The sequence below is a fragment of the Mixophyes fleayi genome, chromosome 4 (genome assembly GCF_038048845.1).
Source record: "Mixophyes fleayi isolate aMixFle1 chromosome 4, aMixFle1.hap1, whole genome shotgun sequence".
Classification (NCBI taxonomy): Eukaryota; Metazoa; Chordata; class Amphibia; order Anura; family Limnodynastidae; genus Mixophyes; species Mixophyes fleayi.
Window position 1 is genome coordinate 341,736,977 of NC_134405.1, and position 26,711 is coordinate 341,763,687.

Sequence of the window (26,711 nt, forward strand, 5' to 3'; positions counted from 1 at the left end):
CAGAGCAGGCACAGTTGGTAGGAAGTCACTGTGGGCAGTGGCTGATCGTTACAGCGTTATCGCTGTTTGACCACAGGTGCTATCCCCATCCAGGAAGGTGACGTGGTCCTTTTTGATGAGGATCCCTTGGCCCGCATCTGAGGGCGGCCATTGCGTAGTCGGGAGGGGGCTTAGTCACTCTGACGTCAGAATTAGCGTTGGCCAGGCAGTTAAGGATGTGTCCCGGTTACGTGGAGTCAGCCATCCACGCTTGGTTCCAAATATCAGTTTGATTTAGCTGTCTCACGGTTCACTTTCACCGCCATTTATTTAATAATTAATAAACTGTGACCTTCTTTAGCCACTTTCATAAGTCTCAGTGTCTTTATTGTTAGATAAGTTAAGTAAGCTTGTATATGTCATTAGGAGGTTATGGTTAAGAGAGTGAAACACATCCAGGTTATGCAGTTTATCATTTTTATATATTTTTTGCAATATGTTGCTGTTATTTCAGCTATCTGTGCCTTATCCCCTCAGGGACTCCGCACCTGTCTCGGTGCCTCCCGAGCTCTGGGGGCTGTAGGAGCAGAGCCAGGTCCTGAGTCCTCTGCTTCCTTAGGCTCAGGCTCACTGGGGTCACATGTGGGGAACCACGGCGAGCAGCCGATTCAGTATGGCTGCAGGGATTGGCCAACCCCATTTATAGCGTTCAAAATGCTCTCCATCAGGCCCTTCTTCTCCGTGTTAATTGGCACTCCTTCCTGGTGCTTCATCTACCGAAGGCTGCGATTGATGGTTATTAGGAGCTCTTTGGTGGTCTTGTCCCATTTATCTATTGCTTCCAGTGACCGCACAGATGGACAATGTGCAGGACCAGCAGGCGGTGAGGAGGGCGGGGTCTCTGACAGCTCCTCCTCCTGCTCCTCTGACTGGTCACTCACAGTGGGTGGTGGCTCCGCATCTAAGAAAAAGTGAATAAAATATCTTAAACCAAATTGATTTGGAGTTATCCATTTAATCCTGGAAAAGAAAACAAGGGTAGAGAGTGAACAATGGTACAGGAATACACACAAGTCTAGTGGTGTTATATTCTATATTGTACACAATAAGGGTAATTACCTGATTCTGTTTGTTGTGGTTTTGCAGGGGGGCCTGCGACACTCTCCACTCGCCCCCGACCCCCTCATCTTCCTGGACAGCTATGCAGGCTAACGCGGTCAGCTTGAAAGACAGAGGTCCAAAGAGACAATGGGACTACCGTGATGGGGCTGCTACCAGAGTTTGTTTGTTCACCTGGTAACAGAAGAAAATGTAATTAATTGACAATGTAATGTATTGTCTTCTAAGACTGAAGTAATGTGGAGATGTTTCAATCAGCGGCTAATTCACACGATGGTATCGCTGATTGGCCGCATGTCACTACCCCTTTGAAACACCCTGGCTCTTGGTCCCTTTGTGTGGGGGACCCCTCGTCCTGCTTTAAAAAAAACAAAAAACTGGGACCTGTTTTTTTTACCAAAATCAAGTTGTTGTCAGTGTGATTATATTATAGATAAGGTTTTAGGTGTTAAGTTAACAAGCAAAGAGGTTTGGTGCAATAAAGAGGTAAATCAATGGTATGCAGTTTAATACACAGTACAGAGATTCATCCCCCAAACACCTATCAGATACTCTTATCTGCATGTGAATGTGACATTCATAAAAATGTAAACTAGGCGGAGTACAGCATTTCCATCCCATTACTGATGTGTTCTGGTAAATAAATGTCCGTAGTGTATCCGATAATTTAAGAGATGGCTGATAGCGGGTGCTCACTGTGGCTCAGATATATTCAAAGTAGAATGGCTGCAAGGCCAGTGATGGCTGCATAGTTAGTGTGTATAGTTCTAAGTGTGTATAGATACAAGTGTGAAACAAAAAATTTAAACAGCATACTTCGGAGTTATACCGGAGTTGAACAGGAGGAAACAGGAGAAGAACTTTCTGCCTATTAACACAGCTTCACAAGGACAACTGTCAGTATTGACCTGAAACTCCTAAAGGGCTCACCACAAACTTCACATCAACCTTAAACTTTAAACCATAGCATGCAAATAAAGACACGGAGACCTGTATAAGTTATTAAAATTGCCAGGAATTTTATTAAAGGATTTTATATTAACTAACCTATGGTGGCGGAGAAAGAGCACTGCGGAACAGCTCACGAGCTGATCACACACGATTACTTAGTGGACTGGCGCAAACCGCCGTAAGTCCGCAAAAACACGGGGGGAACAAATCCCTACATACATAGCGCTGAGTTGGCGTCAGAGTGACTGCCCCTTACAACTCACGCTGCCCTCCCTCACCGAGCCGGACAGGGACCCTCCTCACCGAAGGACCAAAAGGAGTTACTGTTGCTTCAAAGGGGGCAGTGACCTACGACCAACTACCTGTGCGCCCACTAATCAGCCGCTGAACGCAGTGCCTTCCTACCCCGCTGCGCCCTACAGACGCCGCAGCCCGCCACCAACTAACCGAAACACGCCTCCACACCCCCGTAAATCCTGTCTATAAAGAAACCCATACCCTCTTCATTAAGGTGAACGCCGTCTCGTAAAAAAGATGTGGTGCCTCTACCCCTATCCCCGGGTGGTCTATGACTATACCCCCCATGGACCGTACTATTTTCCGGATGGTGCTATTTAGCTTCCTAACCATAACCGTTATCTTTTTTATAGGAATGGCTGTCCTCCATACTAATCGGGCAATAAGTGCCGACCAACCAATAATGATGTCTGGCCACGCCTCGTGTATTTGACGCAGGTCCTCTCTGATTTTAATGATGAGATCTAATGATTTACCCTTTCCTAAATCGTTACCTCCCGCGTGTACAACCAGAACGTCCGGTGGGCCTTGTTGTTTTATGAGCCTAACAAACCACGGAATAAGGTCCTGCCAGCCTAAACCTCTTTTGCCCCACCATCTAATCACCGTGCCGCAACTATTCGGGATACTTTTAGACCTGGGGTGGCCAGCGGCCCAAAAAACAAACGAATGACCGATGATCCACACCATCTTAGTTCTAACACCATCACCTGAAATCAGAGAACCAATGTTAGCATGGTATCATTAAATTGGGAAGACAGACAGGCTTGGTATACAGGTATGAGAAGGATACGTGCTTGTAACAGAAAAAACGTAACACGAAGGGGGGTAAGGGAAGGTAGATACAAACAGGGAGCAGACCACCCAGGCGAAGGTAAACAACACCCGGAAAAACCCCGGCTGCACACCACTAATCTGGACTTACGCCCAGGGAAACCCGGGTGAAAATCCCTTCGCGCCCCCGCGTTAAAGCGGCGAGCGGAAAAGCCCAGGGTAGCCCACCAAGTGGAGGGTAAGATGGGATGGGTAAGGGAAGTGGGATGGGATGGTTTGAAGGCTCAGGCGAGAAAGAAAGTGTGAAAAGAAAAACTGCGAAATCAAAACAACTTGATTAAACATCACAACATTCAATCAATAACTTTGTCAATTCTCACATAAGACTTGTAAGCCGTGGACTTCCATCGGCCCAGAGCTTTTATAGCTTCGTTAGAAGATCCCGCCAAGGCGGCAGATGTAGCTGCCCCGATCCTAAATGAGTGTGTCCCGTATAGGGTACTGTTTAAATTAAGGGACTGTAAGGTCCGCTTTAAAATGGCCGCAAATTGATATTTAGTCAGAGGAATGCTATTACTGTGACACAGAAACAAATTGGCCTGGGGTCTCCTACTCATAAACTGTGACCCCAGCCTAAACGGACAGATATGATGAAGCTGTTGAGGGGCTAACTGCACCCACGAGCCCTTGCCGCTCTGATCAGTCTTAGATCTAACTATTTTGCAGGCTAAGGTCCCTTCGCCCAGACTGACATGTTCTGCTCTCAAACTGGACTCTTGATGCCCTCTGGACCTGGCTACCAGCTCCGAAATGCGAAAAGCCCCAAAGAAGGCCATGGAAAAAGCCAAACTAAATAAAAGCTTCTCGTAGTCGTCTGAGGTAACCAAACCCACTTTCAATATCAAATCTTCCAGGATGTTAAGGGTAATTGGTAAACGAGCATCGCTATGAGAAGGACGGACTCTCCCCCAACCCTTCAAGGCCTTATTAATTAAAAATTTTTTGGTAACGTCTGGGTAACCCTGCAGCTTGGCCATAAATGATATCCCGGCCAGGGTAGATGCCATAGAGGTCTTTGAATCCCCTTCGGAATATCTGTCCCACATAAAGGCTAGCATAGCATCTCTCTGACCTGCCTCGGATTGCTCTTTCTGCCTGCTGAAAAGCGACCACCGTCTCCATGACGCCTGATAGGATCTCAGGGTGGAGGGAGCTACCGCTTGTTCCGCGAGACCTCTTATGCCGGCTTGATGATCTGCCAAACACAAGGGGGACACGGGGTACCAACACAGTCTGCGTGAGGAGCAAGGCTGCGAAACCTGTCCCAGTGGAATCGAGACAACGCATCTGCTAGGCTATTCTGCACCCTCGGAACATGCCTACCCCTGAATGAAATGTCATTCTGCAAACAGCGCAAAACTAGGTGCCGCAAGAGCAATATTGCCTGTTGGGCCGAGGCACTCTGCTTGTTGATGGACTGGACCACCCCCAAATTGTCGCACCAAAAAACTATGTGCCTACCCCGCAAAACGGGTGCCCACAATTCAATTGCCACCACCATCGGGAATAATTCAAGGACCAACAAGTTCCTAGTGATCCCATCCCTATGCCAATCATCGGGCCATCTATCCGCACACCAGTGTCCATCAAGATAAGCCCCAAAGCCAGATGCCTCAGCAGCGTCCGTGAACAAGTTGATTTCCCCGTTTGTTACTGGAGGTGACGGCCAAATACGCTTGCCATTGAAACCCCTAAGGAAAATGAGCCATATCTGAAGATCCTCCCTAACCACTTTGGATAGTTGTATGACTGCATGTGGCCTACTCCTACCTGCTGTGGCTCTTTGGAGCTTCCTACAGAAAACCCTTCCCATGGGGATTACCCGTCAGGCAAAGTTGAACCGCCCTAACAGGGACTGTATCAACCTCAGGGAACTAACGTTTGCCCCTAACACTTCTGTGATAGCCTCATACATCTTTGTAACCTTGTCTGCTGGAAGCCTGCAGATCCCTGCTAGCATGTCAATCTCGATTCCGAGGAATGAGAGACATGTAGTTGGGCCCTCCGTCTTGTCTGCTGCGATGGGAACGCCTAACACCCTAAACAAGGCCTCCGTGGAAAAAAGCGTATCTCGACAAACCGTGGTACCAGGCGGCCCGATAACCAAGAAGTCGTCAAGATAATGCGCGATCCACCGACACCCCGTCCCGGCTTGAATGCACCAATGCAAGAAACCGCTAAATTTCTCGAACAGTGCGCATGAGATCGAACAACCCATGGGAAGACAGCGATCGATGTAGTATTCACCACGATGCCGAAAACCCATGAATTGATACGACTCAGGGTGAAGGGGTAGCAATCTGAACGCCGATTCGATATCCACTTTGGCCAACAAGGAGCCCCTGCCGCATTCCTGAACCAGCGCTAGGGCCGATTCGAATGACTGATAACTGACAGAACTGAGATTAACGTCAATTGCGTCATTCACGGATTGACCGGCAGGATGAGACAAGTGCTGGATCAATCTAAACTTTCCTACTGCTTTTTTGGGAACTACACCTACTGGGGACAAAATCAGATTGGGAATAGGAGGAAGTCGGAACGGGCCAATCATGCGACCCCAACCAACCTCCTTCCCTATTTTCTCGTCTAATACTTCTGGGAAAGCGAGCGCCGATTTCAGATTAACCGGAGCTGCCGAGGAAACGCTACCTTGGACTGGGAGTTTAAAGCCAAAATGAAAGCCATCGTGGAGAAGGGACCCAGTATCCTTATCATCAAACCACCCTAGCCACTTATCCAGCTCGACCAAATCAATTGGCGACGGCCCCTTGACTCGGCAGAGCTGAGCCAGAGCCTCTTCCCCGTCCCCCACTTCCACGAGCCTTTGCGCATTCGGCGGCAGGGTGATGGCCGCTACATGACGTGCAAATGTGTCTAAATCTGCAGGCTGAGCCTCTTTGACAGGCCCCTGCGTTGAAGTCATAACACCTTCCTTTTGGGGGGAGGACATTCTGCGTCCTCCCCGGCCCTTGAAACCGCCTGACTGAGCTACCCTCTGCGGCCTGATTGCTGGGCCTCATTAACTCCAGCCAGGTGTCAATGTCTTTCGATCCCAGAGGAAGCCTCTCATGCCCACTCATCCGCTTCCTGAAAAGCTCGTCATATGCCCTCCAAATTAACGGGCCGTCCTTTACGTACATCCCACTAATAAGGTGCATATACCTCCATACCTCCGCTTGCTCGTTGGGACGGGTCTCCAGGTATATTGTAGCGAAAATGGAGAAGGCATTAACCCATCTAGAGAAGGATCTGTATTTCTCCTCCCCCATTCCCGACCTCTCACAGGCTGCCTCTAGCGCCTTCTTATCTTCACCGGTTAACGCGTACATATCCACGTACTTACCCCTCCTAATTCTATCCCGTACGCTAGGCCTTAAGCCATGTGTGATTTCAAGGGATTCTACCTGCCCCAATTCGCTACGAGCCGCTGGTTGATCTGTGACTCCTGATTGGGGTGTGTGCTTACTCCGTTTTCCTAACAATTCTGTTTCTAACAACTTAATTAATTTTCTGGGCCTATCACCCGAGCCAGAAGACCCACTGCTGGTAGATAGGACAGGTGATGCCAACAAGTGTGATTTATGTGTGTTAACGGAAATGGACTCACCGACAGGAGCAGCATTCCCAGCACCGACAGACGTCTCCCCGAGTGTTGTTGACGCGACCTGTCCTCCAGACGTGTCCCGGACCGCATCCTCCCTGGTCCCTGCCGTCCTCGGATCACGAGACTCGGACCCCGAACGATCGTTCCGACCCACCCTCGTCTCCGGATTTGTAACCGTAGTCTCTAAAACGGGAAGGGGAACAGTCAGCTGAGATCTGGGCAAATAGTCCAAGCGCCGCCGCGCCGCGTTAATGTCTCTATCTACGCCAAACGGGTTAGGTGCCGCTAAATGGTCAGGGCTAGGGAACGTAGAAAATTCCTCCCGCCTCCGTTGCCGATCGCTAAACCCGGAGGAGGCCCGCCCCCCTGGGGGGAGAGGCCCTGGACCTAAATTACCGCCGCTGGAGTGGTGATAATCGACTATAATATTATCGGACCTGACCCCGTGACCCCCATAGGTGAACCCACCCGCCACGTTCCCCGGGGAAGAGACCCTTCGTGATATGTATGGGCGAGACGCCGGAGGTGACAGGCGTTGCCGGTGTGAAGAGGGCCATACAGGCGCCTCGGACCGGTCTCTGAAATCCATTGAGGCCCTGGCAGGAAGTGTGTCCCACCCCCCCGCATGGTGCTGGTACTCCCCGTGACCTGAGGTATGACCCTGGGACCTGCCGAACTCTTGACCTCTGCCATGATGTGACCCCCATGCTGATCCACCCCTACTATGGGGCAGGAATGGGCTGGGAGGGAAATGCAATTGGTGGGGTGCTGGAGGGTTATGACCTCGTGACCTGAAGCCCTGGGCTGCAACAGGAGGGGTGATGGGGCACAATCTGAACTGGGAATGGCTCCTATCCTCAACAGGGCTGGCTGAGAAAAAACCTGATGTGCTAGCCTGGGGAGGGGGGGTGCCGGCTACCTGCTGAGACTGCTGAGACTGCCCGCTGAGCTCCCTTACTGACCCGCTGGCTGCCCCTGCAGCCATGTCATCTGGACTGGCTGCGCTGCTGGATCTGGCCGGGCGAGACGGAGCGCGCGTTCTGCGCATGCGCGTACCGGCCAGGGGGAGAGAGGAGGGGGCGCCGCTGCGCCTAGTGGCGCGAAATGCTGGGGAATGCCCGGGAGAGGATCCCAAGGGGGCCCGGGCGTTATCGCCGCTTAGCGGCATGTCTGGAGTGAGGGCGAGGATTGGTAGGGAAGAGGCTGAGGATGGAAGATGGGGGCGGGAGGGGGTGGGGGAGGGGGACCTGAGGCGTGCCGGGCGAGGAGCATTTCTCCTGGGACGGGGCATTATGCTGTTAGGTGGTGGAAAAGAACTAAAAGAAAACTGGGGGGGGGGGGGGTGACAGCGGGAACGGTAAATGAGGGGCTGGAGGGAGGGAGGGGCAGGCCGAATGTGAGGCAGGAGAAAGTAAAGGGGAGAAGCAGAAGGCTGGAGTTAAAATATAAAGGGGGGAACGCTGAAGGCAACTGGAAATAGGCAGAAAGGACAAAATAAAACAATGAATAAACCAAAAAATGGGACTTATCCGTTTTCCTCGCTGCTGGGTCTCCCACTGGATCTCGTGCTGCAAGTGAATTAAAGCAGGAAGTACATCCTGCTATATTCTATCAAGGTCCCTCCCACATGAACCCCCATTGGTCGGTCCCCACCCCATGTTAAAACACACCAGGTCACCATTCAGCTTGTTACAAACCCTGTCGCCCTTTAAGTGCGTTCGTCCTAATAGCCTCACTTGTCAATATTCCACCTCTGATGTTTTCAACTCTCCCTGGCTACAAGCTACATGCAACATGAGGACTGCTTTGGACTCTGATCTCATTTTCCTCTCATCTCATGAAAGTTTGTTTTATTTATCAGTCTGCTTTCAATGCAAAATCCACTCTGTTTAATCAGACTGCTGTACTACTTGCTCAACCACTCCCTACCCATGCTACAGTTATTTCAGTCCCCTATCTCAGCACTGTACTTCAATTTTATTTAAGCTTTGTCTCCCATCACAAGTAGGAAGAAATTATACTGTCTTTCAACCACTCTCCTCTCCCATGACTCTGCAAAATCTCAGCTATTCAATTACCTGCTCTTTATTACTCTCCATTCAACACTTCCACCCACTCCCCCACATGGCTCCCCACATCATTACCTTATACTATCCAGACATCCAGGAATACACTACATTTGCAGCATCCTAGCTCTGCACTACTTATCTGATTACACTGGACATTGCAATTAGGCAATTCATTTAATTCCTCATTTTTGCTATTTGACTAATAGTCCCAATGCTTGCCAAAATATTTTTCTTTATCTCTTTTCATGGCATTATCTTTAGGACTATATCATCCCTCACCCATCCTGCAGCACACACCTCTGTCCACATTGCCCCTTCATTACTTCACTCACCTCTAGTGAACACTCATGAACTCTTTTCCTATTTAAATTCAATAACTTTAACAGCCTCACCCTGCCGCCAGAAACTAAAAGGACACACATCTTACAATCATCTTACCTACCTTTCTTCCTTCCTTCTTCTATTAGCTGGTGATATATCACCTAATCCAGGTCCCCCTCACTTCTCCCACACACATATATCTGAACACTACAGAAATCTGGCAAACCTCAAACACATAACCTGTCTCCCCTCTCTTCCAAAGTCCTTTAAATATGCCCTTTGGAATGCACGCTCTGTTTGTAACAAACTTACCTCCGTACATGATCTCTTCCTCTTAAACAACCCTAAACCTTCTGGCAATAACAGAAACATGGCTCACACATTCAGACACTGCCTCACCTGCAGCCCTTTCACATGGTGGCCTCCATCTCACCCACACCCACAGACCAGGAGGCAGACAAGGAGGGGGGGTTGGACTACTTCTCTCCCCACAGTGCACATTCACAGTTATACCAAGTGTCCCATCACTCACATTCACATCTTTTGAAGTACATGCTGTTAGGATTTTTAACCCATTCTCTATGCATGTTGCTGTCATCTATCGCCCCCCCTGGTCCACACTAGAGATGGTCACTGACCCCCGTTTTGCAAAACTGCCATTGCGTGTTTTGGTTTTGGTTTTGGTTTTGTTTGGTTTTGTTTTGCTATTTTTTTGGAAAATCCATGTTTTTGGGCCTAAATTAACCCAATTGAGTGCTCCAACTGTTTTAGAGACAAGTAATCTAATTGTTGAGGTAATAAATCATCCAAAAAAACAGTTTAATTCTTAGTTGGTAGGCCTATTCTACACACAAAACAGATTGTCTTCCTCTCCATCTATGCATATTGGCAATGCAGCCATCGTCTTTGAATGTATATTACACCCTACACTTATAGTTAAATATGTGAAGAAATGGAAAAAGCCAGTTTGGTTTCTGTCTCTCAAGGCCCCCCTCCACTTGTATAAAATACTAAAAAATTCAGCCATTATAGACTGTACAATATTAATTGACATGGAGAAAGCCAGTTTGGTTTCTGTCTCTCTAGGCCCCCCTCCACTTGTATAAAATACTAAAAAATTCAGCCATTATAGACTGTACAATATTAATTGACATGGAGAAAGCCAGTTTGGTTTCTGTCTCTCTAGGCCCCCCTCCACTTGTATAAAATACCAAAAAATCCAGCCGTTATAGACTGTACAATATTAATTGACATGGAGAAAGCCAGTTTGGTTTCTGTCTCTCTAGGCCCCCCTCCACTTGTATAAAATACTAATAAATTCAGCCGTTATATACTGTACAATATAAATTGAAATGGACAAAGGCAGTTTGGTATCTGTCTGCATCAGATCCTCTCTCCACTAGGAGTAAAATATAAAACTATTCAGCCGTTATATAATCTAGAATATAAATAGAAATTGAGAAAGGCAATTTGGTATCTGTCTGCATCATAATCATCAACATCATCATTAGCGCCCTCGTCGCCTACACAAATCTCCCCCTCATCCTCTTCTAATTCCAAAGTGGCATCCTCAATTTGGGTATCACCGGCTACACTCGGGCTATTAAGGCACACATCAGCAGAATGCTCACGATTAGACATCCCACTGTTGGATGGACTCTCCACAGGGATTGTTGTCATTTGTGAATCAGAGCAAATATTCTCCTGTAATGCCTCACTGTTATCTTGCAGCTCGGCTTTGACGCGTAACAGTAGTTGTGCACCAATTGTAGGCTGGGTAACTTTTTGGGATCTGCCACTAATAGCCAAAGGTGAAGGCCTCATTCTCTCTTTGCCACTGCGTGTGTAGAATGGCATGCTTGCAATTTTTTTTTTATCGTCACTTAACTTTTGCTCAGTTACACTTCTTTTTCGCTTCAATACAGTAAATTTTTTTTTGGTTTTTGTTTTTTGCACTAATTTGAAAACACTCTGTTGTTTGACATCGCCTTGGCCAGATGACGTACTGGGAACACTAACATCAGGACTGGTGACAGAACCTGGTTGCTCATTCAGATCATATGTGGACTGCTTTGAATCCATTCTGAGCGCAAACCACTGGGGAGTGCTAAAAATTATTTAGTAGATACTGCTGACAGATATGACTTTTGACAGCCAGAAATATTAATGCACAATTAGGGAGGACACCCCAAAAGCACTGAGGAGTGCTAAAAATTATTTAGTAGATACTGCTGACAGATATGACTTTTGACAGCCAGAAATATTAATGCACAATTAGGGAGGACACCCCAAAAGCACTGAGGAGTGCTAAAAATTATTTAGTAGATACTGCTGACAGATATGACTTTTGACAGCCAGAAATATTAATGCACAATTAGGGAGGACACCCCAAAAGCACTGAGGAGTGCTAAAAATTATTTAGTAGATACTGCTGACAGATATGACTTTTGACAGCCAGAAATATTAATGCACAATTAGGGAGGACACCCCAAAAGCACTGAGGAGTGCTAAAAATTATTTAGTAGATACTGCTGACAGATATGACTTTTGACAGCCAGAAATATTTATGCACAATTATGGGGAACACCCCAAAAGCGCTGGGGAGTGCCAAATATGAAGAAAAAATAATAAAGCTCTATCCTCCTCTCTGCACTAGCGATTTTGGTTAGAGCAATTGCAAGAACAATATTGTATTCTCTGTCCCTGCTCTAATTAGCCTATGACTACACCCTGCTCTCTCCCTCTGTCAAATGGCGATGGATTGCTGTGGAGGCGTGTATTTATAAAGTTGAAGTATCGCGAGAACCGAGCCCCGAGATCCGACGACGTCACAATGACGTTCGGCCTCGATTTGGATTCGGAATGGGCGGGAGCGTACCGAGCTGCTCAGCTCGGTACTCGGATACCCAAAGTTCGGGTGGGTTCGGTTCTCGGAGAACCGGACCTGCCCATCTCTAGTCCACACCATCAATTTCTTGAACACTTCTCTGCATGGCTCCCTCACTTCTTATCTACTGATATCCCCACCATCATCATGGGTGATTTCAACATCCCTATTTCTAATCCACGTTCCAATGCTGCTTCCAAACTACTCTCTCTAACCTCCACACTTGACCTCTCCCAGTGGATTGAATCCGCTACTCATCAGGATAGCCACTGTCTTGATCTTGTTTTCTCTAGACTATGCTCAGTTTCTGATTTCCTTAACACTCCTTTCCCCCTCTCGGATCATCACCTTATTAGATACTTGCTCACCCCCAGTTCTTTACCCTCCCTAGTGTCAAACTCTTCCAAGCCTCCTCGTACCCGCAGGAATATCAACTCTATTGATTTTCAACAGTTTTCCACCTCTCTCCAACACCTTCTCTCCCCAATTTCTACATTCTCCTCCCCTGATCGGGCAGTACCCCATTTTCATCAAACCCTAGCAATTACCCTGGATCAAGTGGCTCCAGCGACACTACATATTTCCCGTAGAATTCGTTGCCAACCGTGGAACACTACAGTAACACGAACTCTACAAAAACTTTCTTGTAAAGCAGAACGTCACTGGCGTACATCTTGTGCCTCTAATGATTTCATAACATATACTGATATCTACCACTCCTACAGAAATGCTCTGGACATTGCTAAACAAGCATTCTACCGATCTCTCATCTATGCTCAGGCTTCTAACCCCAAACGCCTCTTTAACACATTTAACTCTCTTCTGAATCCTCCTGCCCCAAATCCTCCAACTAACATCAGTGCACAGGATCTTGCTTCCTATTTCAAGGACAAAATTGATAAGATCAGGCTTGAAATGGTATCTCCCTTGACAAGCAATCTGCTCAATTCCTTTGTAGCACCCTCTGACACTCTCTCTTCATTTGATGCCATAAATGAAGAGGAAGTTTCTACTCTCTTCTCATCTTCCTACTCTACCTCCTGTCCTCTTGATCCCATTCCCTCTCAAATTGGTATGTCCCTGTCTCCTGTACTCATTCCCCCTCTAACTAAAATCTGTAATCTATCTCTTTCTACTAGTATTTTTCCAGCACTTTTCAAGCATGCAGTGATTACTCCCATTTAAAAAAAAACAGAATTCTGACCCTAACTCTCTCATAAATTACTGCCCCCATCTCCCAGCTCCCATGCCCCTTCAAAGCTTCTCGAGAGAATTGCCTACTCCCGCCTCACACACTTTCTTACAGCAAACAACCTATTGGATCCTCTTCAGTCAGGCTCCTCTTCAGTCAGGCTTTCGCTCTCAACACTCCACAGAGACTGCGCTGACCAAAGTTGTCAATGATTTGATCACAGCAAAAAATAATAATCAATACTCTCTTCTAATTCTCCTGGATCTCTCTGCTGCATTTGACACTGTTGACCACTCTCTCCTCATACAAACGCTACAATCCCTAGGTCTTGAAGGCACTGTCCTATCCTGGTTCTCATCCTACCTATCTAATAGCTCTTTCAGTGTTAATTTCTCTGGATCCACCTTTGCTCCGCTTCCTATTGTCAGAAGCCGAGGCGGCCTTGGGCACCGCCGCGACTCACTTCCGGTGTCAGTGAACGTCCCGGCCGTCCCTATGATGACCGGGGCGTCACTTCCGGTTTTTCGGGCCCGACCGTTGCCAAGGTAACGGCCGTACGCCGTGTATAACAATCGATGCGCCCCGGCAAGTGAGGCAGCCGGGCGCATGCGCTAGTGTAGCCTGCGGGCTAATTTAGCTGGGTAGCGCACCTGGGATGTATTTCAGGGCTAAGCCCTGAATGGCCAAACTCTGTATATAAGGAAGGGAGGGCTTAGCCTCCCTGCCGGTTATAGCGTCCAGTTCCTGTCTGCTTAATCTGCTCCTGTTTCTGCTGCTGCCTGAAATCGGTGAAAACCTGTTGGACTGTTACCCGTGTATGACCCTTAGCTTAGATTTGGACTTTGCTTGTGAATCTCGTGACCCTGACCTCTGGCTTGAATACCGACCTTCCTGTCTGCTCGTGACCCCTGACCTCAGCTTGTATATTCGTACTGTTGTCTGCTGCCGGCCCCTGACCTCTGCTTGGATTCCACTCCGCTTGCCTGGGTTCTCCCCAGCCGGTGCACACTTCACGACCCTCTGTCAGTCTGCAGCCCAGTCTGTCCCCACCATCAGGGGCTCCAGTGAGCACCTGACTGGCAGAGTAGACTCCGGGCTATGTTGTGTCGGCTGGAGGGGTTCCTAACACCTATCAGTTGGAGTTCCACAAGGCTCAGTCCTAGGTCCTCTGCTATTCTCTATCTACACCACTTCTCTTGGAAAACTAATAAGCTCCTTTGGATTTCAGTATCAACTCTATGCGGATGATACACAAATTTATCTATCCTCTCCTGATCTTTCACCATCTGTGTTGTCTCGCGTTACTGACTGTCTTTCTGCCATTTCATCTTGGATGTCTTCTCGCCAACTCAAACTCAATCTTTCAAAAACTGAGTTAATAATATTCCCACCCAAAAACAGAAGCTTCCTGCCTGACATTTCTATTTCTGTTGATAACATGAATATAAATCCCACCCCGCAAGCTTGTTGCCTAGGTGTAATCCTTGATTCACAACTGTCGTTTATTCCCCACATCAACTCTATATCTAAATCATGTTACATACACCTAAAGAACATTTCCAGAATACGCACATATCTGACGCAAGACACCACAAAAACATTAATTCATGCACTCATCATCTCCCGCATCGACTATTGCAATTCCCTCCTTACTGGTCTTCCCAAAGTCAGACTTGAACCCCTACAATCTATTTTGCACGCAACGGCTAGATTGATTTTCCTTACAAACCGTTATTCCTCTGCTGAGCCACTCTGTCAGTCTCTACATTGGCTGCCTGTATTTCAACGAATTCAATATAAAATTCTTCTACTAACATACAAGGCCATCAACAAAATTGCACCGACATACATTTCCTCACTTGTCTCAAAATATCTCCCTACTCGATACCTACGTTCTGCACAAGATCTACGTCTCTCCTCCACTCTCCTCACATCCTCCCATTCTCGGTTACAGGATTTTTTCCGGGCTGCACCCACTTTGTGGAATTCCCTTCCACGCACAGTAAGACTTCCTCTAGTCTTCAAACCTTCAAGCGTTCACTGAAAACCCACCTCTTCAGACAAGGTTATGATATTCCTCAACCATCATCTTAATTTCCCTAGATTACCCTATTACCATCCTCTACACTGCTAACGCAAGACAACAACCTTCTGACCAACATTGCAACACACACAGCCCACTCAGTACTTTTACCTTTGCAGTCTGGCTGGTCCATTGTGCAATATGATGTAGCACATGCCCTTGTGTTTCTAACTCCCATTGTCCTATAGATTGTAAGCTTTCGAGCAGGGTTCTCTTACCTCTCTGTATGTATGTATTACCCAGTATTGTCTTATTAATGTTTGTTCCCAATTGTAAAGCGCTACGGAATTTGCTGGCGCTATATAAATAAATGTTGATGATGATGATCAGCGCTGGGCTCATGAGTTCAATTCCCATCCAGGGCCTTATCTGTGTGAAGTTTGTATGTTCTACCCTCTGGGTGCTCCGGTTTCCAGGTATGACCATCAAGAAGGACTCAGAAGTCCATGTTTAGCACATTTACATTAATGGTGAGAACACGTTTTCATTATTATTATCATTATTAAGCACCTGTTTTCCCCAGTAAGCTGCCTCTGCTAGACGGAATGAAATCCAGCATCAAGCTGCCCCCGGGTCTGCCAGAAGCGAGGTAGAAAAAGCAGCAATGTCTGACATTATATAGAAGTCTAAACAGAGCAGTATATCATCATCATCACCATTTATTTATTTATATAGCGCCACTAATTCCGCAGCGCTGTACAGAGAACTCACTCACATCAGTCCCTGCCCCATTGGAGCTTACAGTCTAAATCCATAACACACAGGCAGACTAGGGTCAATAATTTGTTAGCAGCCAATTAACCTACTAGTATGTTTTTGGAGTGTGGGAGGAAACCGGAGCACCTGGAGGAAACCCACTCAAACACGGGGAGAACATACAAACTCCTCACAGATAAGGTCATGGTCGGGAATTGAACTCATGACCACAGTGCTGTGAGGCAGAAGTGCTAACCACTGAGCCATCGTGCAGTATATTAGGCGAAGGATGTAAAAGTAGTGGAAATTAATGAATAGGGAGGGGGGGGGGGGGTTAGTTATGTGTTACAAGTTTGGATGTTTCTCTCTCCACCTTACACAGGTGAATCTGTATACCTGAAAACAGTGCTTTTATAGGGGCAGTTCCAAAACTCAGAATAAATGGAGCACTGTAGGAGTGTTCTTATGTGAAGGGGGACAAATGGAAATGTATTACACCCCACATAGTCTGCAGTTTGTAAACAATGTTTATTGTCAGACATCCCCGCTCCCCAATCATTGATAATCATTCCTTCTGCTTTCCTCGTGATAAAACTAACTGCGCCCCCTATCTACGCAGCCATGACTCTGGTGGGGACTGTTCTACATAACCAGGGACTGCCGGGGCATATGGGTAAGGCCATAGTTGTCCTTCCTCTTTGGAAATGGGCCCATATAGAGTTCTCTAATGTGGTGGATTAAACCCTGTGGACTCTGGGTGGAGATAACGTCACCCCACTCCATGTGTCTCACTCTGAATTCCATAAAATGTACTGTGGGCCCTTCCTGGACCTTAATTGTCATCAGGAAATACAGCAACCCCTTCACCTATGATATATATTCCATATATTCAACAATGAACATTCATCATCATCACCATTTATTTATATAGCGCCACTGATTCCACAGCAATGTACAGAGAACTCACTCACATCAGTCCCTGCCCCATTGGGCCCCAGAACTGTGAGGCAGAAGTGCTAACCACTAAGCCACCGTGCTGCCCACATTAAGAACATATCCGCATGTTCATTGGAACACAGGCTGAGCTCCACACTCCAAGGTCATTCTTACACAACTGAGCTTGGATGGGCAGCTCTTAAACACCCCCCATTATAATTTGCCACAGCAGTGTCCCTATTTTATCAGGTCTGCCTCTTTCAACAGGCCCTGGTGACATGACGCACTGTGACATCACGCACTTGACATCATAGTGAGTGACCACACTGCCCAGGGACAGTGCAGAGAGGCAGCTCAGAGAGAGCGAAGAAGTCAAACACACAGCTGTGTTTTTCATAAGTCTCTCTATTGAAAGCTGTTTACAGGAGTTATGAGGTGAGGTCTAATTGTGAAGGTGCATGTGATAAGTATGAGAGAACCTGTTAATGTTTAGAGCACAGCACAGAGTATATCAGGAGATGAGTGATGTGTCAGTGAGGACAGGACTGCATGTGACAGGGGCAGTGACATGATGTGTGGATGGGAATGGAGGCAGCAGGAAGCCACAGACTGAGAGTTATATAGTAGAAGGAGCAGGTGCCCCAGCAGCACAGAGTATTTAATTAGATGATTTTGTGGAAGTTGTGGGAGGCAGTGACCTGTCCTCTCCCTGATAATAATATATAGCCCACTGCCCAGTGTAGATTCTCCTTTCCTGTATGTAAGTTTAAATATTTGTTTTATTTTATGTTGCACATTTTAAACTGCATTGAATGTGAATAATTAAATGTAAATATTCCATCATTCGCTCTTTACAGAGATGATTTCTATTACGTGCTGTTTCTGAACCCTGCTATCATCTTATCGCAAAGGGGAAACATTTGTATTATCAGCAGACATTAAAGTGATAACGCCACAAAAAGCTAAAATTATATTATAATAAAAGAAAAAAATGAAACGTACCTGCACTCACCCAATCTGGTGCGTCCTGTGATGCCTGTAACGGCTGAAACAGGAAATCCCTTATTATGGTCGGGGTGGGATTTTTTTTCAAAGTTCTAGTGGTGTTGTCAAGGGCCCTCCCCCCATAGTTGTCACACTCACAACCTGTAACTGATTGTTATTTGTAGCCATGGATCCCGTTTCCTGTTGCTCACCGATCGGACTATGCCTGGCTGTTTGTCTGGCACTGGTGTATATTAAATAAGCAGGTAAATAAGAATGTATTCTCTACTTGTCTATCCAGGTCGAATAATATTGAGCTTGAGACCCTGTGGAAACAACTGGGGGAGAGCCGGCAAGTGGAGGCAGAAGAACTGTGGATCAAGCAGCAGTTGGTATGACAACTATCTATAACCATTTGTATACATACAAACATACACATACAGAGGTAATCACAACACGGTGTGGTCATGCCAGGCTGAGGGGCGTGTGACGGTCTCTGGGGCCGTGCTAAGCGCTTCTGAAGCATTAGGCTGTCTCCAATTCCCCTTCTCTAACAAACCCCCCAACTTGTCTGGGGACAAACGTGCCGACTGGTGGAATGGCGGCACAGTGGCGTCAATTCGTGACTGTCCCACCTAAATCAGGACATCTGGGAGGTATGATTGGAATATGGCCATTGTGATACTATGAACCATGTGTGTGACATGTCATTGTGCATGATCCCACGCTTCATGTGTAGCCTCCAGCTTTCAGGAGCGCTTTATATATTTATATATATACATATATATATATATATATATATATAGCGGCAACATATACACATTACTCTTACGGAGACTATATACATTCACATCAGTTCCTGCTCCGACATCCGCGTGGCAGTGGGACACTAAAAGGTTAATATCCCTCACCATGCGAACGGCTGGAAACTGACTCACGGTACAGATTCAGTTTCCTACTATTCACATTATAGACGGGATTAATAATGTGATGCCCACTGTCTGTACTGAAAAATAAAAGTACGGAAAGTGTGACATACATTTATCTGTCTCTCTCTCACTGTCTGTCACTCTCTCTCTTTCTCCATCTCTGTCTCTCTCTCTCTCACCCTCTGTCTCTCTCTCACCCTCTGTCTCTCTCTCTCTCTCTCTCTCTCTCCCTCTGTCACTCTCTCTCTCTCTGTCTCTCTTTCTCTCTTATTTCTCTCTCACACTCTAAAACTGACCTTATATCTGCATTATTCCCTGGACAGGAGAGAAAATGCGACATCCTTGAAGGAAGAGAGGAGCTGCTATCAAGCCTGGTCAGTCCATCATTATATCACTTAATATTCCAATGTGATGATAGTCACAGCCGTGGTGCACTCTCTCCTCGCAAGTGTCCCATAAGACCAAAACTGAAGCTTTGTTCACACACTTTATTACTGTAGTATATACAGCAATCACCGTGGGTGTATTATATACCCAGCAATCACCCCGGGTGTATTATATACCCAGCAATCACCCCGGGTGTATTATATACCCAGCAATCACCGTGGGTGTATTATATACCCAGCAATCACCCCGGGTGTATTATATACCCAGCAATCACCCCAGGTGTATTATATACCCAGCAATAACCCCGGGTGTATTATATACCCAGTAATCACCCCGGGTGTATTATATACCCAGTAATCACCCCGGGTGTATTATATACCCAGCAATCACCCCGGGTGTATTATATACCCAGCAATCACCCCGGGTGTATTATATACCCAGCAATCACCCCGGGTGTATTATATACCCAGTAATCACCCCGGGTGTATTATATACCCAGCAATCACCCCGGGTGTATTATATACCCAGCAATCACCCCGGGTGTATTATATACCCAGCAATCACCCCGGGTGTATTATATACCCAGCAATCACCCCGGGTGTATTATATACCCAGCAATCACCCCGGGTGTATTATATACCCAGCAATCACCCCGGGTGTATTATATACCTAGCAATCACCCCGGGTGTATTCATATAAACACATTAAGTAGTAATATCTCCCAATTTCATAGAACATAAACACTCTCAACCATACTTGCCTACTTTTTAAATCTGTAATCCAGGAGATCCAGAGTACAGATCATGTGACTGAGGGTAGCAGGAGGCGTTGCGATGTCGTTACGTCACTATAGCCCCGCCCCTACTATAAAATACAGAAATTCAAGGCCCGGGAGGTTTGCCTACTCTTCCGAGAGCTTTGGAGGACTCCACGAAATTTGGGAGCCTCCCGGAAAATTTCGGGAGAGTAGACAACTAACTATGCTCTCAACCCAGAGCTTTATTTATCTCTTTTCAAGGTCTTCCACAGTAGTTTGCATGGAGACGCTCTGTCCTCTGGATTATTGCCTCAGTGTCCTAACTGGTATTGTATCAGGGCCCATCGTTCTCGTTATCCTACAAGACAGTCGGCTGAATCTGTCTCCTCCATCTAATGCCCACATTGGGCCTTACTAGCATAAAAAAGTCATAATTTCTGGAATAAATGGCTGCAGTGATTTATAAGTAGATATTTATATAATATCACATCAGAATGTGCTACAGAACTCCAGATATAATAATAGTTGTACAGTAAAATTCTACAGTAAAACAGTGTTACAGTAAAATTGGTCAAATTCTGTCATTTATTTAATAAAATAGAGGACATCCAGGTGGTCTTACGTTTACTCCGTCCAAAAAATCCCCAACGTAGTCTTCTGTTTGCCAAATAATGTTATAGAGTGACAGGGAACGATCCGCACTTATTCTGTTCATTTATAGTCTGATTTATGGTACAAATCAAAGCCTCCTAGAAACTTGGACACAGCGGCGCAGCAACATAACCGTACCCTGCAAATAAGCCCCTTTGTGCGAGGAGAGGGCACTACACAATGTGTTACACAAATATACAATATGGTGTGCGCTACGTATTCATATACTCAGATCTAAATGTAATTCTCTCTATATTGCAGCTCAGCAGCTACATGAGGGAGAATGATCTCCTGAAGAATAGGCTCACCAGGCTGCGGCTGCTGGCCACAGAGCAGGAGGTACAGTATAACAGTTACTATAAAGAGGTGGCGCTCAGGGGGTGGCTTTGCTTACAGTACCCGTGGTGCCGTCACTTCAGAGCTGAGGGTACATTTTACACGGCACTCAGTTCATAGGTGGAGAGAACATGACACAGCTGTGTGACCAGTAAATAACATGGACTCATGTATGTAGTAACTGATAGCCGGGCGGGATGGAGGAGCAGGTGCTTTGCTGCCGGAAATATTTTATTGTGTTTATTACATGTGTGCCCAGTGTAAAGTGTACAGACATGTAAATGTGTAATGTATTTATGTATAAACAGTAGGAGAAGTGGCGATATGGCGATACCCCCATATACACCCCCACATCCACCTCTGTGTATAACACTTATGGATTCCACTCACCCAGTGGTCCAGTAGAGATCTGCGGGGCCCAGTGTAGATGGTGCTAGACATCAGGGACAAAATAATGTCAGTCTGGGTGAGAGATATTCTGCTCCATCTATAAGATCCAGCTGTGTCCTGGGACCAACAACTTACCATTTATTCCATCTCCTGTCTACCTGCGTTCAGCTACCCGGCAGTACCAATCCAATGTAAACGGTCTGAAGGTTTTAGCAACCAGCAAAGAGGTGCTGCAGCAGCTACACCCCCGAGAAGTGTAAGCTGCTCCTGGTAGGCTGGTGATGGAGCTTGGTGGTGACAGTGATTACCCACCTAAAACACGGGATACGTTTAGTTTAGTTTGGCCAATGGGGAAACTAGGATTAGTCAGTGACAACAAGTTGCTGAAAAACCAGCAAAAATTATAAAGCGTTAAGGAGGACGGGGCGTCACAGCACAGACAGGGACTTGTCGCTTAAAGTTTTTGTGTAATCAATGGCGAAACATTTTTCATAGTCTGGATTGGTTGTCCCACAATAGGTCCACGTTCCAGTATCTGATATATCAGATATAGAGATCATACTGAATGTCTGACCTGAGTGATATTTATATGGTTGTAATCCTGCATAATATCAGAGTGGGTTCTTGTTTCATGTTCTATATAAGTTGCTGCTAAATGAACTCTTCAAGACAAATTTCTAGACCAAATCAAAATATATATTTTTTTATTAAGACCAATTTGTTAATTTTTCCATTAAATTATTTTCTCTCGTTCTGCTGTAAAATGTATAGTAACCTGGTAATAACCTGCGGGGACAGACTGTGGCCGGCTTATCCGAGTCCCATGGAACTTGTCCTAAAGATTTGTTGTGTATAATTTATTTCACAATGTGTCTCTTTCCCTAGATTATCAACAGGAACCTGCGGGAGTGGCAGCCGCAGCCAGAAGCACCTTCTCTGTTAGTATCTATATGGTTTATTCCATGTACACATACATTCTATACGGTTCTAAAGAGGAACATTTGTGTATATAATCAGTGCTGTCCATACTGCAATAGAAATATCAGGAAGTCTTTAAGTCCTGTACTGGTGACTCCAGACAGGATCTGTCTATACTGTTCTATTAATTGCATTCAGGCTCTGTCTGTAATTTTCTAAAAACTCCAGAAATATCTATTATATACTGTTAAATTGTTGCTCATCCTACATTAAAAAAATCGTATAAGAGAAACCTCCAGATAGGAACTATGACCATGGACTGTGTCAGTAACTCTTGTGAATAGAAGACATAAGATTAAATAATAATATTTTCTGGTCCTTCAGGATGAAACCTGTGGAGGAGGCTGCGGAAGATCCTGCAGAGATTGTGAAGGCTGAACTGGTGAGTCCATGTCATCAGCCCCTTCCTCTATGTTATATAAAGTGAGATCATATTTACTGTCAGCAGTAAGACATTTGTACCTGCCACCTCTGTCACAGGTCATCTTTTGTTACTACTAAACATCTTCTATCAGAAAGAAAGGTTCCCATCCCAGGAGAGGGACAGATAGCTAAGACGCTCAGTGTGCTAATAACATACATGCTCTGACCCTACCTCACCAGGTCTCCTGCACCACACCAGAGCTCTCACTAGTATAGTGCATTGACGTGGAGCAGGAGGCCAGCAATGGCAGTGATTAGCATGATACCTGGTGGTTACAGTCATTACCATGAGGAAGGACTTCTTTTTCTTTTCCCTACAGGCTGTAAGCTCTCTAAGCTGGGCGTACATTGCAGCAAGACCACCATCAACAAAATTGTGGCCAAGATCCAGGCACTCTGACCAAGCAGCCAGTTTACCTCTGGCTTACACTAGGGTCTGTTAGTACAGTTGTATGATGACCAGAAACACCTAACTATGCAGGATATTGAACTAGTTGATTTCAATTGGATTATTAGCAAATAATGTGCTGTTCATTTTGGGGCAACTTGCTGCAATATGGGACCAAATGGTCAATATCGTAGCATGGCCGGCCAACTCTGACTTCCCTAACTTCAGTGGCTGATCTTGTGTCGTACTCCTCATAATCCCACCACTGATTTTCCTTTAGGAGCGGCAACTACAGATGAAAAGTGCTGTAAAACGTAAAGAGCAGAAAAGGAGCAGCATTGCAGGACTGAGGTAAATTATTCTCCTATTATTATTTCAAAATGATTGCAACTGTTCATCGCTATAACATAGTTTCTCTTTCAGATTGCTATTTAACATCATATGCAATCTCATGCGCTGGTCCTGCAAGCTGCTGCTCCTGTCTGGCATTCTGCTCCTGCTCTTCTATGTGCTCCTGCAGACATACGCGACCGTTACCACCAACTGCAGGAGCTGCACAAGAGGGATGATGGAGACTATGGAGTTAATCCTGAGGCCCTACCTTGCTATCAAGGTTGAGGGCCCAGTTCCCATATAATAGCTTGTCCCATCAGGAGAAAGGGTGCAGGCTCCTCTACCTGGTTGGTCTACTCCTTGTCCCCCAGTCCATACGGTGTAGATGTCCTGCTGCAAGGAGGCAGTGACCAACAGGAGAGGTTGTCGCTCTCTGTAGAGACCCATTCGTTCCAGCTCCAGCTGGGACGTATGGATCTCTACAGAGAGTGACGACCTCTCCTGTTGGTCACTGCTTCCTTGCAGCAGGACATCTACACCGTATCAGATGACTAAGGTAAGAACTGGACCTGTGAGTCAGACCAACCGGGTAGAAGACCCAGCACCCTATACTTTCTGCACCTCCCTCTAAAACATCTGCACCAGCATAGGAGATCCATACCATCTGCAGGAGCTCGCACAGGAGATCCATACCATCTGCAGGAGCTCGCACAGGAGATCCATACCATCTGCAGGATCTCGCACAGGAGATCCATACCCTCTTCAGGAGCTCGCACAGGAGATCCATACCATCTTCAGGAGCTCGCACAGGAGATCCATACCATCTACAGGGTCTCGCAATAAACCCATTGAACCAGAGTCTAGTACTGTTTCTTTCATACTGTCATTTATTGTTACAATGTCTAATTAAATATATAGATATACATTTCTTTAAAGAAGTTCCTTTCCCCAATCATTAACCAGCGCTACAGCTAGAAGCAGGCACCCACTAGAGCAGGGGGGGGGCAATGAGCATGGAGACCCCCTCTCATAATGTGAACCAATACCACCCTACTCTTTTTTTATTATTATTTTTTTTTATTTCCGAGGTACATGACTCGGAATCACCCGGCGCAGTGCAAACTGTGCTGGGGAATTGGGACTTTGGACCCTTCCCAAAAGGGAAAGGACCCTGTGCCTCCCCATCCTGTAGAAGCCAAAAGGCCCCAGAGAGGGAAAAAAAGGGAGATCTTCAGTCCCTCCTTTGCTGAAGCTAGGGAGGGCCCCTTTATATCACCGACATAAAAGGCTCCCTCCAAAAGAAGGGAGCCTCAGATGACTTGGGGAAAGAGGGTCGCCCATAAGATCCTATACCCAAACCCCTACCAAATGTGGCAAAAACAAAGACACATAATCAAAAGAGTGCTTGGTACCAAGTGTAATAAATAAATAAATAAATAAGTGCCATAAGGCCTCAGCCTTTCGGACGGAAATATAAAAATGATGCTTGCACTCGGCCAACAGGCTAGGGCGAAAAAAATGGTGCTGCCTGAAAATTAAAGGTGCAGAGGGCCTTACTCTGTGCACAGGTGCCTCTTTCTCCACAATGCAATTTTGGGCATGTAGCAACTCGGGCTCCAGGCAGCCGGCCTCTTGGCCAGAGGACCAGGTGACGGCCCATCGCCTACAGGGGGGTGTCTTTAAGCCCCACTGCATCCATGGGCATGTACACCTACTCTTAGCCAAAAGGCCAAGAAGCACCTGTGTACCTGCTCGTTAATGCAAATATCTAATCAGCCAATCATGTGGCAGCAACACAATCATAAAAGCATGCAGACAGGCTGTAAAGGTTCAGTTGTTGTTCAGACCAAACACCAAAATGGGGAAGAAAAGTGATCCAAGTGAATTTGATCGTGGAATGATTGTTGATGCCAGACCGGGTGGTTTGATCATCTCAGAAAATGCTGATCCCCTCTGGAGTTTACAGAGAACGGTGCGCAATGGTTCAAGCTGACAGGGAGGCGTCAGTAACTCAAATAACCAATGTGTTATAGCGGTGGTAGGCAGAGGGGCATGTCTGACTGCACAGCGCGTAGAGCCTGGAAATGCATGGGCTGCAGCAGCAGAAAACCGCACTGGGTTCAACTCCTGTCAGCTAAAAACCCTTTGATGAACAAGCCCAGTTATAATTATAATAACAAAATAACATATTGCATAATGGCTAACAGTACAGAGAGAACAGTTTTATATGTAAATTATATGCACAAAAGGGCAATCATGTGAAATCAAACTTCACCAAGACCTCCTAGTGTATGTTTAGCCAGTGCTTTCATTGTAATGTAGATCGCTGTATAACGATGGACTGTACTTAATAACTTGGTTGACCAGACAAGAGGTGTTTTCTTTCATCCCTGCTACTTTCCAAAGGGGAACATCAAGCGTCGACCCTTTTTCATATGTTTCCGATTAAACAATACTGAGTAACTTACAAAACCTGGGAGAACCAACCTTCTCTATTTAAGTAGCTTTTACTGTCACATCATTTATACGTTTCCTGCGGCCAGAAATCGATGCGCTATGAGAGTTGAGGTGGAACAAGAACATTTCGAACTCATTTTATTGCTCTTCATTGGGGAGTTATTACAGATGATCGAAATCCCCCCAAATCATGAAACATTGTTCAAAAGATGCAGAGTGAAAATTGAATATTTACTTTATAATGCTATTTGTAAATTATACTAATCAGGACCCATATATACCATTAATGTGTGTCTGTTATATACAGTGTTATATAAAAGTGTTCACCCCCTCCCCCACTCTTCCCATTTTATTTTATTTTCTTCTCTTATATTATGTAATCAAAATGAATTTATATGCTAATTCTTAACACCGATCTAAATACATTTAACAAATATAAAATACATCTCTAAAGCTTTAGTTTAAATAATTGCAAAAAAAAATGACTGGTTGCATATATATTCACATCCTTATTTTTATACTTGGTAGAAGCTCATTTAGCAGGAATTTAAGCTGTGAGTATATTTGGGCAATCTTCTACCTGCTTTGCACACCAAGAAACTGCAATTTTCGCCAATTCTGCTTTGTCATTTTCGGTTACAAGAGGACCCTTGGTGGGAAATTTTCAAACCATTCCACAGATTGGGAATGTGACTTAGCTTTGACCGGGCTACTCTGGAACAATGAT

General features: G+C 45.9%; 1 protein-coding gene and 1 long non-coding RNA gene across 2 annotated transcripts in view; one reads left to right on the forward strand and one right to left on the reverse strand.

Annotated features, from left to right (window-relative positions):
- Nucleotides 1-26,711, reverse strand: part of LRTM2 (leucine rich repeat transmembrane protein 2) — a 733,960-nt gene that overhangs the window by 382,998 nt on the left and 324,251 nt on the right. The gene's annotated exons all lie outside the window — the stretch shown is intronic.
- LOC142150328 (uncharacterized) lies at nt 20,968-22,754 on the forward strand. The gene is made up of 3 exons (XR_012691086.1): nt 20,968-21,018; nt 22,291-22,343; nt 22,708-22,754. It is a non-coding gene; the product is annotated as an uncharacterized LOC142150328 (long non-coding RNA).